This window comes from Colius striatus, chromosome Z, assembly GCF_028858725.1.
Source record: "Colius striatus isolate bColStr4 chromosome Z, bColStr4.1.hap1, whole genome shotgun sequence".
In the NCBI taxonomy this organism is placed as follows: Eukaryota; Metazoa; Chordata; class Aves; order Coliiformes; family Coliidae; genus Colius; species Colius striatus.
The window spans coordinates 74,707,737-74,722,890 of NC_084790.1; the positions used below are offsets into that span (position 1 = coordinate 74,707,737).

The 15,154-nt window shown below is 40.9% G+C and overlaps 1 long non-coding RNA gene across 1 annotated transcript; it reads right to left on the reverse strand.

Moving 5' to 3' along the window:
- Positions 1-184: 184 nt before the first annotated feature.
- LOC133628822 (uncharacterized) lies at positions 185-11,894 on the reverse strand. The gene is made up of 5 exons (XR_009820868.1): positions 9,727-11,894; positions 6,109-6,177; positions 3,807-3,917; positions 2,031-2,286; positions 185-392 (listed from the first exon to the last, which is right to left on the reverse strand). It is a non-coding gene; the product is annotated as an uncharacterized LOC133628822 (long non-coding RNA).
- Positions 11,895-15,154: the final 3,260 nt, after the last annotated feature.

Here is a 15,154-nt window from a genome sequence, read left to right on the forward strand (position 1 = left end):
ATAAAATAGTAATATTTTCATTTAAGAAAGTTAATTTCTTTCTACACATTCTCACGGTGGCTGTGGACTCCCAGAATGGTCAATCCCAAGGCCTTAGCTGTGTTTGGTGAACTCATTCAGTAGCAGAGTTTAAGAAATGTGTTTATTACAAGTTCTCATGTTTTCAAGAAATCCTAGCAAAGCATCTTTACTTTGAAGAGTCTTAAGTGAGGGTTCAGGGTTATGGCTTGGCTTGGACTTCTGTGGCTTGCAGAGCACATGACACAACTTCGGCTTCCTATCATGGCTGCTTCCTCTTCATCTGCAGCATTGGTCTGGGATTTTACTATTTCAGTCAGATAAAATATGCTCAGATGGACACTGGAGCACCTCAGATTCCTTGGTCTTAAGTGCTATAAGAAAAAAGTTCAGGAAAAATAAGCATCACCACATTATTTCACCATGAAGTCAGCAGCCTAAAGAATAATGGAAACATTTTTCTATTTAAATAAAAAATATATGTATATTTAAATGGGAACCTTTACTCTAAATATGACCTTAAAGAGAGAATGAGGCCTAGACCTGAATAATTTTTTCTTTTTTGTCTAAAAGTACAACATAAGCAGCCTAAATATTGACAGAAGCACTTCTTAAACAGCAACATTTAATGATATATGTCTGGTGGTAGGTAGCAATACCATGCTTACTAATACAAAATCCCAAATCTCTTTGTGTGCACGAATTGCAGCTTGCTAAGAGGCATCCCATGGCAAATTTTATAAATTACCTAATGCCAAAATTAACTGTATTGATACTATTAAAGCGAAAAGAGAACTTAAGTTCAAAAGCAATCCGGACAAGTGCAGGAGAACCGTCCCCTTTGCCAGGAGATGGCAGCAGCGAAACATGCTGTGCTAGTGAGAAACTAATTCTGCAGGAGAACCTGCTCGCCGCTGTTGGCTTTAGGTGACAGGTTGCGTTGGGTTAAATACAAAACTAAACGGCAGTTTTGCCAGCTTCACTCTTAAGCAGCTTAATTAAAGACGTGTGATTGAATAAACTGGACTCTACGCCAATGCAAATTTATTTCAGTGTACTTTAGTGATTGTCACCGAGTGAATGAATGGATCTTTTTGCTTCATTTGAAGTTTGCTAAAAAACTGTGGTTGGAAAGCGCAGTTGGAATTGCAATGTCATTTAGGAAAATGAATAATCAAAACGGAATTAAAAGGAAATTTTTTAAAAATAAATCAAAATTGAAGACAAAATATTTGTAAAAAGCTAATAAAAGTTTTTAAAAGGAAAAGAGTAAGAAAGGATGAGAAACAAAAGGTAAATGAACATACAAGGAACTGAGATGATATTTTAAGACAAATATTTCACAACCTGTAACACATCTGGACTGTTTACTTGCTCCTGCTGCTGTAGAGAAACTTCCTGAACTTGTGATACAGCTCTGGCCTTACTGTGAAGTGTCTGGCTTTGTTCATCTTTGGTGTACATTAAGTCAACTCTGTTCACTTAAGAGTATTTACTAACTTGACAAACTCCCAGTGAATTTGAATATCAAATTGTATGAAAGACACCCACTTATTTCCAGGGTTCAAAACAGATGATTTGAATTCAAGGCCTAAAGGATTTCCATAAGCCCACATAAATGAAGTGCTGTGAACTCCCATTACAAAATCTTGCAAATACGGGAATCTCAGCATTGAGAACTGAAATATTTTTGTGCAGTTTTCCACTGTAATAATTTCACCTGGGCTGATACACTAAAGCAGTACACTTCTTAGAAGTCCACTGTAGTAAGCTTAGAAATGTACAGAAATTGAACAACACATGAAGTTAAATAAAAAATTAAGTTGGTAATGAATTAAAATACCGGTGAAAATAACTGAAGTCCTGATTCAAATTGGAACTAGGAAAGTGGTATCTAAGTCTCGGCTTTTGGTATTTTCTAAACTTTTGTAGCCTGATTATCTTTTAGGAGGATAAGAAGAATAATCGGTACTTGATAAAAAGAAGGAGACCAAGTTTATTTTTACACTCACGATGGCTGCATGTGTAGTCCAGTCATCTTCATGGTGCCAAGAGGTTTTCCACATCTACCAGGCTTTTTTTTTTGCTTCTTCCAGGAGTGATGTGTGCTTATGCTTGCTAGGTAGAGGATCCTTACTAAAAGCAGAAATCTTACTGGCCTTTTGTAGACTGGAAGCAAGCTGCACAGGAACAGCCTTGTCCCACCTATATCCAGTGGGCAGGTCCTCTGCAATTGTCCCTCTTGTCAACATTTCTTCATACCTACAACTATGGAGATGCTGCATTCAGGTTACTCAGGTTCATTTTGTTCTCTACCACCAGGCGGGTTTTTTTAGTAAGACACAGTACAGTTATGTTTGGTCAAATGTAGTTTCAATGCTCATAGTTACAGACAGTAGAAATTACAAGTCACAAATTCTAGGTGAAACTTAAAAGTAGATTCACTCTTTGACATCACACAAGCATCAGACTCTTACTTGGGCCTTCTAAAGAAGCGAGGTGCTGGGTGAGTTTTTTGTGTAATAAAATTAGGTTTTGCTTTCTGCTTCCTTGTAGCAAAGATACCAATGATAACTTATTTCTCGTATTTATCACAGAATCACAGGGTATCAAGGCTTGTATCCTCCATCTCAGATTCATCCCTGCGTCGCTTGGCTAAAAAGTTTTAGCATACTTATAATCATGTCAATAGTATTTTGTCATCTCACATCATGAAAACTAGTAGATGTGCACACATTCAATTAAACTCAGATCTTTCCCTTGTTATTTTCATAGAGCTCATACATGTAATTTTGAAGGGCATGTTATTAAACCAAATGATATATCTAGGATTAAGATATTTTCCAAACCTTAGCCTTTAGGATAAACTGCATTTCCCACCATCCCCCTTGGCATGTCATGTCATCCCTTGCCCACCCCTAACCCGCTTCCCCTACCAGTGTCTATTTTCCAACATAATTTGCATTTAAAAACATAAAGCCATTGTTTGTTTTTCATTTAGAATCTGGTTTGGTCTCATAAGATGTGCTGTGCTGCAGTTGTGTAGATCTGTGACTCCCACTTTGGTCTGCACTCTCAGTCTCCTGACTTGGGTGTGAGGTGGAGATTCAGAGCTCCTGCCCTCCGTTTCTTGTTCTTTGGTTAAGATAAAACAAGGTGGCAGCAGTCATTTGAAAAGGCAAATCAAATGTTAGCAAATTCATATGCTGTGGAGGAGGGGTGAAAAAGCTGAAAAAATTAAAATCACATGTCCTGAACTGTCCTTAATCACAACTTAAACTGCTACAACGAACTAATGTTAAAAATTCAACTGATACAACGTTTTTTCCAAACTTCTGTCTCTTAGGCACACCCTTGGATTTTGTACCTAAATTTAAACTGGCTTTTACTATAACTGAGCATCATCAAACTAGTCTACTACATAAAACTTTTTTCCTCATATAAGGTATTTTCCAGAACTCAAAATAGTTTTGTGGTAACCTTTTTTTTTTCCCTAACAAAAAACTATTACGGCTTGTTTTAGTGTGTATTTCAGAATATGAAGTCTGTGAGTGTGGCTTGTTTCAGATATTTTAGTAATAATGGAATTTCAAATTCTGAATAGCTCTTTCTCAGTATAGATTTTTTCCCCCTGAAATAGTCTTTTCTATGCCTACGACAGCAGACCACACATATATTTACCTAATGCATAATCAATAAAGAGTTAAATTTTGTAATTTAGGAAATTACAAAGATAATTAGCATAAAAGATAATTGGCCTGATAAGACACCGTTCCTAATACTCTTACCAGAAAAAGAAAGTAGTGATTTCCACACTGCAGAGACGAAACTGTTCCTTCATATTCCTTGTGAGCAGAGTCCTGCATGTGACGGCACGATGTAGCACATGCAGAAATTTCCTACACAATGCAATTAGAAGCAAGAAATGCATTTCTGAGTCTTTCTCTTGGTACAGCCTATAACCATCAGTTTTCCAACTTCAGTTCCTTACTCCATCATACTCCATAATACTGGAAATTATCTCCAAATACCAAATACCACAGGACAAAAAGTTATAGCATTAGTTTCACCTGCAAATGCTCCATCAGACAATTTTTTTTGGAAATGGCAAATAACACAGAGAAAGCAGATGTTGCATTCAGAGGTTTTGTTTCCTTTGACCGTATTTTGCACTGCAGTTATGACTTTATTTCACACATCTCCAGTGAATTTGATTTTATTTGAAAAGTGTGTTCTCAGTTTCTCTTTTTAGCCATGACTCAAATGTTCTGTTGATCTTTTCATTAACATCCCTTTTTAATGATGTTTCATGGACAAAATCCACTAACATTGCTTCAAATAAAGAAACACATGAAAGCTGATGAAAACAGGAACATCTTAACTGTGAATTTTGTCAGACCTCTTGTGACAAGTTCTATAAAGACTTTTTTCTTTGTGTCCTTTTCACTGGGAAGTATTTGGCATCTTACTACAAATAACACTGAACTAGTAAATCATTTCAAGGTATTATAACTACAGAAATAGAGGACAGAAAAGTCTCCTTAGTTAGCAGTAGCTGCCAGCAGATGGATTCCTGAGGGACTCCATTGTTAGATGCTGATGAGAGGAAACAGCTATTCCAAAGAGAGATACAAAGTTTTATTTATTCAGTTTACCTGGAAAAATGGGACTGGAGTCTTGGCACAGACAAAAATCAAGTGATCACTATCTTTAAAACATGTGCTCCATATGGAAGGACCACAACATCTCTTTTCAGTCTTTTCTAGACTAAGCAAACTTAACTTTTGAACCTGTCTCAGAGGGATGTGCTTCCAGACTCATTCTTACCTTCTGAACTCTCCAGTTTGTCTGTGTTTCATTCAAAACAATATTGCTCAAAGCAAACATAATCCTGGAGACTGGAGAGGACTATTGCTCAGATTTGACATACAGCACTTCAGCTAATATAACTGCCTTGTATTGTTCACTCACCAGATATCCTGCTTTTTTGTACACTTTCCTGAAGGGCAAAGCATTGGAAATTATTAAATTGATTGTTTGACTTCAAACCACCTCTCCAATTTGTGATGATCATGCAAATTTTGAAATATTTGTCCACCCTCTCTCACCTTCACTTATGTACTCTTTCCTCCTTCATTACACTTTTTGGACAAGAACCAAACACAATAGAATTGCCTTGAAAGATCCTTCTGGTTTAAGCACAGTTTCATCGAATTATGCAACGGGTCAGTAAGTAATGCAATCTATATTAATACAGACTTTGTTTCATTAAGGCAATTATTGTCATGAGTAGCTGCATGTCTGATGTCTCTCCGTTTGTTTGACATGATTCTGGCTCTGGTTTCACACAGTTCTCCCAGACATGAAAAGCACTGCAGTGTTGTGTAGAAGATACTCAGCCTGTGCTACTAGGCTCTGAATGTAAAGCCTTCCTTTCACAACCATCAATCACCCCTTTAAACAATGATATTGTTTAGTAGTGCCACCAGGGCTAAACCACAGGAGAACGAAAGATGGTAAATTAAAAAAATGAAAAAAAAATTGTCCAAATGTATGTTTATTTTATCTTCTAGATCACCTGAGCCAAATATGCCATGTTGGGTGCAGCTGCCCTGGGGTAAGAAATTTGTTGTTGTAGCTTACCTGGGGCTGTTTTCTCCACCACACCAGAAATTATCACCCCCTCCCAGTCTGTTGGCATTCCTTCATGTGGAGCCACTCCCTAGCCCAGTTCTGTCAAATGACCTAGTTTTGCAGAAACACCTTTTACACTCAAATCATACTGACAGAATGAGGGTAAGTAGCAATTACACATGCAGTTGTCCTGGCACATCTGGAAGGTCAGTTAACTCTGGCAGCAGGACCCAACCAGCTAGACAGCAGCTGGAGATCCATCCCCAAAGTCTCTTCTTTCAGATGAGTTACTGCCCAAAGGAGTGTGACCTCAAGTCAATTAAACCCCCCACCCCATTTATTTTTTTTGTTTCACGGCAGTCTAATTTATTTCAGCATGAACAGTTGTACACAAAAAACAGAACAGTCTCATTTCAGCCACAAATTACATTGAGGTCTTGCTCTACTCTGCCCTACCTTGGACTAGCTCCCAGCTGCTTATGAGAGAACAAAGATGGCCAAACTCATCTTCTTACGAAGATCCGTCTGGTATTAAAAAGAATGGTATGACAAAGTTGAACAAGAAAACAATTAAAACCTGATATTTTCTGTGTTTGTTTTCTTATGTGAAAGCTGACTAGAAAATAAAGAGGAGAAGTGTAAAACCGCTTAGTTTGTCAGAAAGAAGTCTAATTCCTGCTAATATTTCCACAATTGCACATGTTTGCTCTTTCTGTCTGCTTTGGCAGCAAAAGACATGGAGGAAGTATTTTTTTTAAAATACAAATATAAGGAATGTTTCTGTCCTTTTCACCTTAGTCTACAAGTGCATATACAAGAGAATGAGTTAAAGGGGTTTTTTTTTGGGAGGCAGTGGGAAGGGAATATGTATGTCACAAAAACATTTACTTGTACCGTCAGCAAAAGCAAAATACATAACTAAAGGAAAGAACAAGTAGAGTCTTAGGAAATTCATGGTAAAGTTCATGTAAAGAAGATGTTGATTTCTACAAGTCTCTGTTGGACTGTCTCTCTTTGCAGAGAGGATGACAACACCTCTATTTTCTCCTCTTCTGCTTCTGGTAGCTTGAAGGAGTGATCTATTCTGCACTCCTGAGTTCCTGTCTTCTAGCAGGAACCTGTGAATCTCTGTGCATTTTGTTTGTTGTTGACTTGTTATCCATCTCCATCAAATCAAATGACATTAACTATTGTATGAAATGGCCAGTTCCTCATTAAGTGTAAGATCTCTTCTTTTGACTTGCTTTGGTTCTTCTTACTTGCTTCCCTACTCCTACCTCACTCTTCTCAGTGTTTTCATTATTCTGACATGTCTTCCTCTATTCACCCATCTGTTGTTGGAGTCTTTGTTTTTCTCAGTAATCTTGATGTCCTTTATGTACAGAAGGACAAGCCCTTCCCTAGTACTGCTGGCTATACTACTTCTGATATAAGCCAGCATGCTGTTGGTCTTCTTGGCCACCTGGGCACACTGCTGGCTCATGTTCAGCTGTCTATCGATTAATACCCCCAGGTCCTTTTCCTCTGGGCAGCTTTCCAGCCACTCATCCCCAAGGCTGTAGCTTTGCCTGGGGTTCTTGTGGCCCAAGCGCAGGACCTGGCACTTGGCCTTGTTGAACCTCATACAATTGTCCATTGATCCAGCCCATGCAGGTCCCTCTGAAGGGCCTTCCTGCCCTCCAGCAGATGGACACTGGTACCCAGCTTGGTGTTGTCTGCAAACTTACTGGGGTCTATCTCCAGGGAGCAGGAAAAAGAAGGAGTCATGAGGCACCCTGGGGCACAAGTGGCCCAACCCAGACTAGCCATTGCACTCCAACCCTAAACTCAGCACACACAAAATAGTAATTTTGATGGCTGCTCAGCTCACACACACACCACACATACAGCCTGTGCTTTTGCAAGTCCAACTCTGGTGGTGATGGAATTAATGTCTAGGCTATAGCAACATTCATAGAATCATAGAATCACAGAATGGTAGGGGTTGGAAGGGACCTTTAGAGATCATCTAGTGCAACCCCCCTGCAGAAGCAGGATCACCTAGATCAGGTCACATAGGAACATGTCCTCTGAAAGCACTTGGAAAAACAGGAGTGTGGGGACACTTTGTTGTATTTGAAAATAGATACAAAACCATTCTCCTTCTTAGAAGTAAAAGTTATCTTGAAGAGTTTATTGTCAAATGACAATCAATATATTCTTCTATAGGCTTCAGTGGAATGATGCGTGTGCTGTAGAGGACTAACGACTTATTTAAATAACATTTGCTGTGTATAAATCTGCATTTTGTTACAGTTGTATGTTGTCTGAAGTGGTAGGCAGCAGGCAAGAAATATTATTTCTCTTTGACAGCCATGGAAAGAAGTTTAATCTTTACTATTTATGAACAGGAAAGATAACTTTCACTCTGTGAAAACTGAACACTTTAAGGAGGAGGAATAACCTTGTAGAGCTCAAATAAGTGTCTCTGTGGTTTCTGGGAAATGTATCTGTGGAGATATAGTTTGTACACCAGAGGCACCTCCTTCCAGTTTTTAAGGATATTGGTCCCTTTTTGCACAGAATGACCGTATGCGTCCTGCTGCACACTGCATTTTGCTGTTGTTTAGGGATTTTTTAGAGGAGAAGATAAAGCATATACTTTTTCACCTAGCAATAGGAACTAGACAAGATTTCATTAGAAATGTAAAGCGGTAATTCATCATTGCTCTCAAACTTTGAGGCATAGCTCTTAGTCAGTGGTCCCATAAACAAGGAGCTTTTTTCACAAAGATTTTCAAGATATTTTTCATCTTTTGGATTTGATGTTTTTTTTTAAATTTTAATATTGCTGAAAAAAGTTGGAACTCCACCATATTGAGTGTTTTTGGAATGAGTTTCCTTTCTTCCTTAACTTCAGCTGATGAAAAATCACTTCATCAGGCATAGTTTTCCAGTGGTAGTAGTACGTTAAGTATTTTCAAGAGATAAAGCAAACCAAAATCCTGAACTTTATTACTGGTTGTACTTGGATTACACTTACTGCTTTTACTATTTTCACAAGTAATTCCCATATAAATACAGAAGAATACTCTATTGATCAACATCTGGGAGTGTCTCAAAAGAACTCCGTTTTACAGACCCTGATAAATGTTTTCAACACCACTGCAAAACAACATTCACAGTACAGCATTGTGTTACTCATAGGTGTGCAATAAACCCAAAAGAGCACTGGTTCTTCTTTGTATGTGGTACAGAAATGACACCTGCACCACATCAATAACTGTGCTAAACAACCAGTACACCTTTCCATATGTGGATTTATGAGTAACACCATACTCCATTGCATGTGAGACCCAACCTTCTCATTTCCACATGTGACCTAAGTTTTGCTCAGCTTGATAGTCATTTACTCTTTTGTCTTTCAGGTAAAGTCACAAGCAATGCACTGCTCCTGAGTGTTTGTCCACATTGTCTGGCTCCATGTTTGGCACTGCCTCAACACTGTGCAAGGTCTCCTGTAGCAATCCCTGCTACCTCCCCAGCCCGCCCCCCTCACATGCCTACACATGCACCACTGCCGAATTTTATGATGAGGATGTAGTGACTTGCATCTGAGTGAGTGTTCTTGGCTTTTACTGGCAGTTAATCACCTTCAAAGTCAATGCTAGCAGTTCATAATCAGCTGGTTCTTTTTAATAAGGCCATGTTAACAAATAAGTCCATGATTTCTGGTTAGCCTTTGAACTCTTACATTTTTACTTGCTCTGCTAATTGCTGGCAGTGTAAGTTCAAAAGCTATAGTTTTCAGATGCCAGATTGAGATTGAATTCCATAGATACACATCTACACATAATAATAAGACTAGGATTGTTCCCTAGAACAATTTTATAATTAAAATGCCATGCAATTGTTAACATACTTTCTTGTTATTAATCAGAAACATTGTAAAGATTGGTCCAAATTGAATGTTGCCCAAACTGAATATAAAAGTTAAGAATCAGTTCCTGCTACCTGGGGTGTCTTGTTTCTGGGGTGTTTTGAAATGCCTTGTGAAGTCTGTGGTAGGACACAGACAGGAATCATTGTGCTCACCTGTCCCCACAGAATTGCCAGTGCTGTGATGTCTTGCAGGAGGAGGCAGAAGGATCAACCCAGCTTTCCCCTGGTCTACACAAAGAAATGAGGGCTCCAAGTGTTATTTCTGGTACACTCATCCAGCAGCTTTGGCCCAGAGTGTATTCATCCCTGTAGTCCTGTGTCACATTGGGTCACTTGTTTGGTACAGGATTTGCTGGGGATGGACAGTGCATGTACAACACGATAAATAAGTTGAAAGGGGATGATGCTGAAGTTAAAATAAGAACAACAACAAAAAATGCCATGGTAGACACAAATTCTGAAAACTTGAACTGTACATGTTAATACTCAATTAAAATGATAAGTGACTGAAAACAGTGTCAGTGTATATATAATGGCTGTCTGTAAATCCATTATGTAAAGGCCAATATCAAGCAGTCTAGAGTAGGTAGAGCTAACAACACTGTAATAGATAATTCCTTCTTTTGCTATGTTTTGTGAAAGTTATGAATCTTTTCTTTTTTAACTCAATTTCATTTTGGGAATGAAGACCATAGTTTTGGCAAAGTTACTGTTTCAGTTATAGATGTGCCTTGACTGCAGAAGTAGATGTAATTATTTTTTGATTAATAGTGGTCATAGGGACAGAAAGAAAATTGTGCTTTGTAATAATCCCTAGAGCAACTACTTTGACTGGGAAGTGATAGGACTGCTGAAATTAACTTCAAATAGAAATATAATCTTGTGCACACGGTTCTTAATCTAAAACACTTCAAAAGATGATTTTGACTGTCCCTTGTAGAACTTGCAGTGTTTCTTCCTGCAGTTATCAGAGAATTACCTTCCTGACACAGCTAATGAGCTTTTGGAAACTGAAAAAATGCTGCATAGGTTTTGTGACAATTTTAGTGGCATCATGGAGATTAAAACTTATTTCTCCATATTTTAAAATTAACATCAATCTGAATGAAGCCTCTATTTCCTTGGCAATGTATCATTTATTTAGGCACGCTCATTACTAAGGTGGAGAGTTTATTTTTGACAAAGACTAGGGCACACATTGGAAGGGAAATATGGAATATAATTTAGACATGTTGTCTTGACAGGCTGTCACTGTAAAATAGGGTTATTCTAACAACTTCATAAGCAAATCTATTGCTTATCTTCAGTTTTTCTTACATCAAATATGTCAGAGCTTATTATTCCCACTATAATTACAGATGGATTTATCTGAAAAGGAAGGGGAGAAGAAATGAGCTGACTGAAAGTGTATCATGGAACAGCTAATGAGACATCTCTACTTTAATGTTGTTCCTGCATGACCGAAGAGCAGTGCTTCAGTGAGACTCTGAGTCCTCTGATGGAAACAAAGGTACAGATCCAGTGCTTTTGCTGTAACTCTATGGGGTGCTGAAATATGACTTACCAGACACATTTGCAGACTGTGATTCCTACCGCCTCAGTCCCAGTGTATTAATTTTGGGCCTTCCTGAATTTGCCTTAACTCTTACCATTATCAACAGTCTGATTTTGAGAAATCAGGGTATGTCCCTATCATGCCTTTTTGTCATAATTCTTCTTATGCCAGCCTAGAGCCTCCTAAAATTGTTCTGAGAGCAGGTTTTTCTGTAAGCCACGGCAGCTTTCCTACACTTTGCGTTGAATGCAGCCTTTCCTTGCATGAAAGATGTTCCATAACCCTGATCATCTTGGTGGCCCTACGCTAGACTCTCTTCAGCACTTCCTTGTCCCTCTTGAGCTGAGGAGCCCAGAACTGGGCACAGGACTCCAGATGAGGCCTCACCAGGGCAGAGGAGAGGGGGAGAAGAACCTCCCTCGACCTGCTGGCCACACTCTTCTTGATGCATCCCAGGCTGCCATTGGCCTTCTTGGCCAACAGGGCACAGTGCTGGCTCATATTCAGCTTATTATCAATCAAGACTCCCAGGTCTCTCTCTGCAGAGCTGCTCTTCAGCAGTTTGAGCCCCAGCCAGTACTGGTGGGTGGGCTTGATCCTTCCCAGATGTAGGATTCTGCACTTGCCCTTGTTGAACCTCATGAGGTTCCTCTCTGCCCAGCTCTCAAGCCGGTCGAGGTCCCGCTGAATGGCAGCACAGCCTCTGGGGAATCAGCCAGTCCTCCTAGTTTGGTGTCACCAGCCACCTTGCTGAGGGTACACTCTGTCCCCTCATCCAGGTCATTGATGAAGATGTTTAACAAGACTGGCCGCAGAACCAATCCCTGTGGAACTCCACTGGCTACAGGCCTCCAACTCGACTCTGTGCCATTGATCACCACCCTCTGGGCTCTGCCATTCAGCCAGCTCTCGATCCACTTCACTGCCCAATCATCTAAGCTACACTGCTTGAGCTTTCTGATGAGGATGTTATGGGAGACAGTGTCAAAAGCCTTGCTGAAGTCAAGGTAGATGACATTGACTGCTCTCCCCTCATCTAGCCAGCCGGTTATGTGCTCATAGAAGGCTATCAGGTTGGTCAGACAGGATTTCCCCTTGGTGAAGCCATGTTGACTCCTCCTGATAACCACTTTTTCCTTCATATGTTCAGTGATACCATTCAGGATGAGTTGTTCCATCACTTTTCCAGGGATGGAGGTGAGGCTGACCGGCCTGTAGTTTCCTGGGTCATCCTTCTTGCCCTTTTTGAAGACTGGCGTGACATTGGCCTTTCTCCAGTCCTCAGGCACCTCACCTGTCCTCCATGTTTGTTCAAAAATGATGGAGAGAGGCTTATCAATCACATCAGCCAGCTTCCTCAGCACTCTAGGATGCATCCCATCAGGACCCATTGACTTATGAGCCTTAAGCTTGGCCAACAAGTCTTTCACCTCTTCCTCTTCCACCCAGGGCAAGTCCTCTGCTGTCCTGGCCATCCTGTTATCTTTGCTGGACTGGGCTTCCTGAGGGTCAGCCTTGGCTGTAAAGACTGAAGCAAAGAAGGCATTCAGTACTTTGGCCTTTTCTGCATCCTGAGACACCAGGGCACCCTCAGCATTTAGCAGCGGGCCCACATTCCCCCTCACCATCCTTCTGCTGCTGATGTACTTGAAAAATGCCTTATCACTGTCCTTAACATCCCTGGCTAAATTGAATTGTAGAAGGGCTCTAGCCTTCCTAGTTGCACCCCTGCATGCCCTGGCAATGTTCCTATACTCTTCCCAAGAAGCCAGCCCCTGTTTCCACCTCTCATAGATGGCTGCTTTCTGCCTGAGTTGCACCAGCACATCCTTGCTCATCCATGGAGGCCTCCTACCTCCTTTTCCTCCTTTCTTGCGCATTGGGACACACTGATCCTGGGCTTGGAGGAATTGGTGCTTGAAGATTGACCAGCTCTCATTGGCACTTCTGTCTTCTAGAATCATAGGCCATGAGATCCATCCAAGTAGATCTTTGAAGAGGCCAAAGTCAGCTGGCCTGAAATCCAGGGTCACAGTCCTGCTTTGTGTTCTGCCTCTTCCACACAGGATCTTGAGCTCTACCATCTCATGGTCACTGCAGCTGAGGTTGCCTCCACCTCCACCTTTCACATCCCCAACCAGGCCCTCCTTATTTGTCAGTACCAGGTCCAGCAGCACAACCCTCCTTGTTGGTTCCTCAATCATCTGCGATAGGAAGTTGTCATCAGCAATCTGTAGGAACCTCCTGGACTGCGTGTGCTTGGCTGTGTGGCTGTCCCAGCAAATATCAGGGTGGTTGAAGTCCCCCATGAGGACCAGGGACTGTGATCGTGAGGCAGCTCTCAGCTGTTCATAGAAGGCCTCATCCACATCCTCCTCCTGATCAGGTGGCCTGTAACAGACTCCTACAACAATATCACCTGCCTTGCCCTGCCCATTAATTTTTACCCATAAGCACTCCACCCACTCCTCATTCCCACCCAGGCACAGTTGGGTACACATTAATTGCTCCCTCACATAGAGAGCAACTCCACCTCCACGCCTTGTCAGTCTGTCTTTCCTGAACAATACATAGCCCTCCATGGCTGTGCTCCAGTCATGGCAGCTGTCCCACGTCTCTGTGACCACAATGAGGTCGTAGCCCTGCATCCGCACCCACATCTCCAGTTCCTCCTGCTTATTCCCCAGGCTGCGTGCATTGGTGTAGAGGCAGCGCAGGGGCTTACTCAAACACGCAGGTTTCCCTGGATGGGTGCAGGAGGTTCCTCCCTGGTTTGGCTCTTTCTGAGGGTGATCAGCCTTCCGTATCTCAGCCCAGTGTGCAGATAAAGGGCACTTATCATTGCATTCCCTGTCCTGCCCTGTTTCCCAGCCAGAGGGAACAGCTTGTTCTGTTTTGCTTCTCTCCCCACCCCCCAAGTCCCAAGTATCTGTGGTTTTGTCATCTCATAGTTCTTGTACACATATCTACACAGAAGTTGGTGCCAATTAAAAGAACAATTAATTATACCCCCTTTCCATTTATTTTTTTTTAGCACCACATCTGCTTATCTTGAGTTTTTATTCTGCAGTATTTTCACCTAAAAGCCATGTTGCTTTTCTTACATGAGTATACAAAGGTAAGACCGCAAAATGATGGGAAGAGAAAGCCAACACATCATGTTGCAGTAAGACATCCCTTAGGGGGTGTTCCAAATTCCTTGAAATAAAAAGAGAATGGATTTCTGAAAAAAAACGAGGAAAGAATCTGGAAGACTGAACGGCAGGTTGTATTTGCAGCACAGATGATATTAGAGCATTTCACCTTTTTAGCCTCTAGGGGGGACTATGTTTTCAGCGAACCTGCCTGTGAAGAAGACCTCACTGCAGCAGGCCGTTCAGACTGTTGCTAATGCTGGCTGGAGCGAGGCAAGTGATTCTTGATCTTTTTAAGAGTTATTTCTGGGGGGGAAATAGCCTATGCCTGAAATTACTTCAGTCTTAAAGGGCCAGCCTGAAATCTGTGCTCTTGCTGCAGCCCATGGGCATTCTGCCTGCTACTGATTCACAGCTTTGGGATTTGTTTCTATTAAAAAGCATTTATGTAGCTGAAAAAACCCCAATGTCTGTGGAGAAATGTTGAATTTATAGCTATGGAAAATACTGTAAGTGAGCTAATGATGAGGCGGATTAAGTGATATTTTGAATCAGGATTAGCAAGTAAATTCTCATGCATATATATGGGCTCAGAAAAATAAATCAATCTCCTACATAAAAGTGCTTAAAGGGCAACAATGGAAATGTTCATGACTCTTTCAGCTTGCAGAGACACTGTGACTCCCATAAGGCCAAGTGCAATTGCTCAGGCAAGTAAGGACCTCGTACTGTGGCTCAAATCTTTTTTCTGAAACCATCAAAATCAGTCTTTAAGGCTATTAGTGTTATACAGTACTGTCTAGATATCTCTTGTTTCTTTTTCCACTCACACTGGCCTTGCTTCTCCCACTTTTATTCATTTCCAGCAGTGCTTTACCTCACAAGCAGCAGC